This window comes from Petaurus breviceps, unplaced genomic scaffold, assembly GCF_028583685.1.
Source record: "Petaurus breviceps papuanus isolate PSGF00001 unplaced genomic scaffold, PetGlider_PUasm1.0 688, whole genome shotgun sequence".
Lineage (NCBI taxonomy): Eukaryota > Metazoa > Chordata > Mammalia > Diprotodontia > Petauridae > Petaurus > Petaurus breviceps.
The window spans coordinates 27,288,218-27,294,186 of NW_027186457.1; positions in this window are offsets into that span (position 1 = coordinate 27,288,218).

Below are 5,969 nucleotides of genomic sequence, written 5' to 3' on the forward strand. Positions count from 1 at the left end.
CAATCAGGAAGACCTCAGCTCAAATTCCACCTCTGACATTTTCTAGTTGGTGATACTCAGTTTCCTCGTCTGTAAAATGGGGCTGCCAGCACCTCACAAGGTTATTGTGAGGTTCAAGTCACATACAAAATGTAGAGTGCTTTGCAAATTTTAAAGTGCTATATAAATGTAAGGCATAATTATGATTATTGAGATAGGAGCTGGACCAGTGATTTTACTGGTATAAGGAACTTCCAGAAGAGGAACTTCCCTCCACCAATACAGGTCAGCTTTCTGCAACTAAAAGTCCCAGTCTCCTGATTTCACCATAAGCTTCTATTTCACCCTGGAACATCCTTCTACCCCTGTACCCCCCTTTTCCCTTTCCCATTGGTGAATTCTTTCTAGAACCTCCACTTTGAGGAAGGGTCCAAATTGGCCATCTATCATTCCCCTTAGGGTTCTACTTCTCACTCTCTGGATTTCACCACCATGCTTTAGTGTGAGTATCTCCCTCACCCTCAGCTCTCTTTTCCTTATTATTTTTCTTTATTAGCATATAAGCTCATTGAGAGCAGGAATTGTCTTTGCATTTGCATCCTTCCTGCTTGTTGACTTGACTTGTCAACTTTACAGCAGAGATCCTTAACCTTCTTTGTACCATGTACTCCTTTGGGAGTCTGGCAAAGCCTGGGGACTCCTCCAAATAATAGTGGGGTTTTTTATCCATAATTCAAGGGAATGCTACATTTTAATTAGAAGTTAGTGAAAATAAATATGTAAATTTTTTGGCTTGTCCATGTTTATAGACGCCCTGAAATCTATCCGTGTCTTAGAGTTGCCTGGGGGCACTGAAGGTTAAGTGACCTGCCCAGAGTCTCAAAACCAAGATGTCAAAGGTGGGACTCAAACTCAGGTCTTGTAGACTCCAAATGCTACCTTTATGATGATTAATATTGTCGATGATGATGATATACTTTCTATTTTTAAAGAGGGAGTAGAAATGGGCAAGAAACTCTCAGGGAAATGATATGCAGTCTCTATTTCTACAGGTCACATTTCTCTCTTCCTCCCAGATTGTAAAGCTTAAGGGGATCCCATTCTAATGAATGCCATGATGACATGTGGCTCTGGAGAACGTGAACTCCCCATATCTCCATGAATCATCCATGGCCAACAGCCCTGATGATTTCAGAGTGACTTTTCTGTTGAATGGAAAATCCATCCATCTCCATGTCAAAGACATGATTTAGTACAGAATATGTGAAATCTCAGTGTAGTTTAAGACATTTTTCTGCTCCCCAAGAGGCAGGTCCTGCACTTTTCTAGGTATTTTTCCTTGGATCTGGGGGAGTGGGGGGAGAAGAGAGAGGGTGTGGAGAAAACTCTATCAGGAATGAGTGGGATGCTGAAATAAGGCAGATGCTGAGGTGTTTTCAATTCAACAAATATTTATTAAACACCTACTCTTTGCCAAGCACTATGATAGGCACTGGGGACACAAAGCCAAAAATAAAACAGGCCCTGCCCACATGGAGCTTCCATTCTATTAGTGGGAAAGAACAAACATCAAGCCTCAGAACTTGGAAACAACCAGTAATAACAGCCACCCTTCTCCATGGAACCCACCTTAGTCTCATATTACAGATCTTCATTAAAAAACCTAATACAATGAAGCACCTTGGATGTCCTACTAAGTGACTAAAAGAGGAATCTACCTATTTGCTCAGCACACAGTAGGTGTTTAATAGATGTTTGTTGAATTTTTTTCTATTTCCCTCCCTCCTTAAAAGAGACCATTAATACATCACATAAGATCAAAATAGATTCCTAGTTCACTGTAGGCTTTATAAGTCAGATGAGATTAAAAATCTGGAGCTAGAAGAGACCTCAGAGGCCATCTAGTCCAACCCCCTCATATTACAGATGAGGAAACTGAGGCCTGTAGAAATTAAGTGACTTGTCCAACATCTGAACATAGGTCTTCTAACTCCACACCCAATGAACGGTTCTTCCACTGCCTTGAGGCAAAAGTGAAATATATGATGTGCTGCAGAAACTGAAAGCCAAAGATTGGAAGGGACTTGCCCAGGTCACGGAAGTAAGAGTTAGAAGAAGCAGGATTCAAATCGAGATCATCAGACTCCAGATGTAATGGTCTTCCCACTTCTGCACTCTGCCTCCTCCTCAGGTCAAGAATAATGACTTGAAAGTGAAAGTCTTCCAAAGAGGCACCTTGCTTGGGAGCTCTGGTTCTCCCCACAGATGGACAGCAAATGGTATGTACATAAAGAGATTTCCAATAGCCACGTGATGAGAGTGCTTGCTCACCCATAGACTGTTCCAGTGTGCTAAGTGTGTCTCTCACACAAAATTCCAGGTTCCAACTGAAGTTCCGTTCATATCCACATGAAAGGTTGGAATGGCCCATTGCAAGTCTACTCCTGGGACAGCTGCCATGTGTCTCGGATGATTTTAAGAGGGGTTTTTGTTTGTTTGTTTTAAAAGGCTAAAAAGGAAACCACTTTTATTTGATCTAATCAAGAATTTCACATCCTGGGGCCCGGTTGTGGGGAGGAGAAGTGGACAGGTGCAAAGCCTGTCTCTGTAGAAACAGCCCTTTGTTTCGTAAGGCAGATAAAAAGCAATATTTGTGCTCTCACATCCTAATAGTAGGGTCAGGCAGAAAAGGAAAATGTTTCTGCTTTTACCTTGTACCCCATTATCAACAACTTTTAAAATGAAGCTTTACATCACAGAATAGTATGGTATAAAATCCTGTTTTTTTCAACATATACATGCTATGTTCCAGGGCATTTGGCTCTATGCCTGCAGAAAATGCTGACTTTTAGGTGTTAAGAGTTTCATCCTATTGGAAGGGACCTTAGACATCAATCATCCAGACCCCTCCTCTCCCTCCTTTTAAAGATGAGTCAACTTCCCCAAAGAGAGCAAGTGACTAGACCAGGGTCATACACAGAATCAGTGGCAGAACCAGGGTTCAAACCAAGTCAACCTTTTCTGGCTCCAAATCCAGTGTTGGTTACACTGTGCTACCTCAATCTTCAACAACATCCTTGAAAAGAAGTTTTGAGTGCTTTGTCATTTGACATTTAAAATCTCACAAGCATTGCTTCCCCAGGCTCACTTTCTCTTGGCCCCCATCCCCACCCAAGTCAATCTGACCCCTTGATGTTTTGTAGGATAAAGGAACTATCAGTCTATGCAGGGTAGCCTAGTGGAAAGAGCCCTGGCTCCAGAGTCAAAGGGTCTGGGTTCAAATTTCCTCCTTGATAGTTACTATTTGTGTGATATTAGGCAAGTCACCTAACCTCCCTGGGCTTCAGTTTTCTTGTGATGGGATTACATGGTAGGATTGCGCCTAAAGGCCCTTCTAACTCTGCAGCTATGATCCTATGGTCTGAGAATTAAGAGAAAGAAGGGCTGAGGTTAGGAGTCAAGCAGACCTGGGTCATGGTTCTGGCTGCACTGCTAAGTAGTTGTGTGACCTTGGGCCTCAGTTTCCTCATCTGTAAAAGGAAGGGCTTGGATTGGATAAACTGTAAGGTTATGGCAGCTAAGGCACAGTGACTGGAGCCCTGGGCCTAGAGACAGGAAGACATGAGTTCAAATCTGATCTCACTAACTTAGCTATGTGACCTTGGACAAACCACTCTAACCTTTGTCTCAGTCTCCTCATCTGAAAAATGGTGATGATAATAGCACCTACCTCCTGGGGTAATTATGAGGATCAAATGAGATATCTGTAAAGTGTTTTGCAAACCTTAAAGCACTACATAAATTCTAGTTGTTATTATTGATAGCTGTTAAAGGACCTTAGGTGTCATCTGCTCTAACTTCCTCATTTGACAGGTGAGGAAACGCCTAGCCCCAAAGTCACACAGTCAGTGACAGAGAAGGGATTTGAACCCAAGACCTTTGACTCCCAAGCCAGAGCACTTTCCACTGTCCCATGCTGGGTTCAAGTTCTGCCTTTGACACATACTAATTGTGAAGCCACAGAAAAATCACTTAACCTCTGGATGTCCCCAAGCAACTCTCTAAGAGTAGGAATTATTGATCTCTGCTGATGGAAGAAGTTTCCCATGCTGAAGAAATCACAGCACTGGACAAATTTTTTTTAATGGAAGAGAGGAAGGGAAAGAGAGAGAGAGAGAGGAAGGAGGGAGGGAAGGAGGAAGGAAGGAAGGAAGGAAGGAAGGAAGGAAGGAAGGAAGGAAGGAAGGAAGGAAGGAAGGAAGGAAGGAAGGAAGGAAGGAAGGAAAAGGAAGAGGAGGAAGAGAAAAGAAGGAAAAGAAAAGAAGGAAAAGGACAGAGGAAAGGAAAGGAAAAAGGAGAGGAAAGGGAGAGAAAGAAAGAAGCTATTCACTTAGCCCCAGGGAAACTCTGTTACTTTCAAGTGTTTTAAGAGTGCAATTTATTTGTGTCATCTACCTCCAGACTAAAGGTTTGTACCACCCTCCGGACAAAGAAGTCAGATAAAGTGAAGGCATCCTCTCCATCTACCTAATTTGAATTGATAACTTTCAAGTCAAAGGAGCTAGCAAATGAGAGAAGGGAGAGGGGACCCATCATGAGCTAACAATGCCTGCAAAGGCTTGTCACTTTAAGGCACCAGGATAACCAACATTTCCCCTCATCCTCCCTCAAACCAGGGAGGGAAAGCATTCTTCTCCTCACAGACACAGGAGGAAAAGTGAGATGCAGGAAAGGGAAGAGATTTGCCCAGGGTCACCAAGCCACTGCAAGACAGAGTCTGGGGCCCCCGCCATTTTGCCTGGTGTGCTTTTCTCATTTCGCCGTACTGATGCAGTATGGTGGACAGACATTGGACTTGGAGCCAAATCCAGGCACTGCCGCTGAAGAACTGGATGACCTGAATCAAGTCACATCATCTCTCTGAGCCTCAGTTTTCCATTCTGTAAAATAAAGATGTTGGACTGGATGACCTCTAAGGTCCCTCTGGTTTTAAATCTCCAGTCCTATGATCTATACTGTTATTGTCCTCCTCTGAGAATGTCTGGGTCCTGATTACCAAACGGCTGCTTCTAATTCAGCACACTGTGCAGTGGGACTCATGTTTTATTCAGAACAATCCATCCCAACTCACTTGGAGGAGTAAGTAAGAAATTCATTGAACAGCATAAACACCAAATATCCTTGGAAACTTGGGGCAAGGCAGAGGGGAACATAAGAAAAAGTTCAAGTTTCACATGACTTTAATACCAATTCCAACAGTCCCAAAGGTTCTGATCTGATCCCAGGCTGCTCATCAAATACTGACCTATGAAAATAATCAGACTGATCCTTTCATAATGTAGCAGCCAACGAATTCACTCTGCCTTCCCAAAGTTTCCCGTGATCTCTTCTGGCCAAAACCGATGAGTGGAGAAAAAGAGCCAAGAGAAAGAAAGGGAGAGCAACTGAACAGAAGAGGGACCCAGAAAACACAGAAAAGGTTGATGGAATGCTCTGGCAGAGAGGGCTGTGACCATTGGCCTGAGGCGGGGCCTGGCAAGATCTGGGGGAGCTAACCCATGAGGATGCACTAGAAAACTTGGTGAGGATCAATTAGCCACTTCAGGAAATTAAACCTATGCTTTTGGCAAGACTTGAAGCACTTCACCACCTTAAGCAAAGCACCAGAGCAGGCTAAGAATTCATGGTGGTGGGGAGCTGGGAGAGCAAAGAGTCACTTATTCAGGGGAGTTACTCATAGCAGCTAAATGGACACACCCTTCTTCACTCCTGAAGTCTAAGTGGAAAGCTGAGTTCTAATTGTTCCTGAGGTACAGATCCCTTTAAAGGCTTGGAGGCTTCTTTTGGCCACACCCAATACCAAATGGTTCAGCATTTAAAATGACAATTTCAAGTGGATTGTACAAGATATTCTCTTCCTCTCTCTCTGTCTCTCTCTCTCTGTCTCTCTCTCTCTCTGTCTCTCTCTCTCTCTCTCTCTCTCTCTCTCT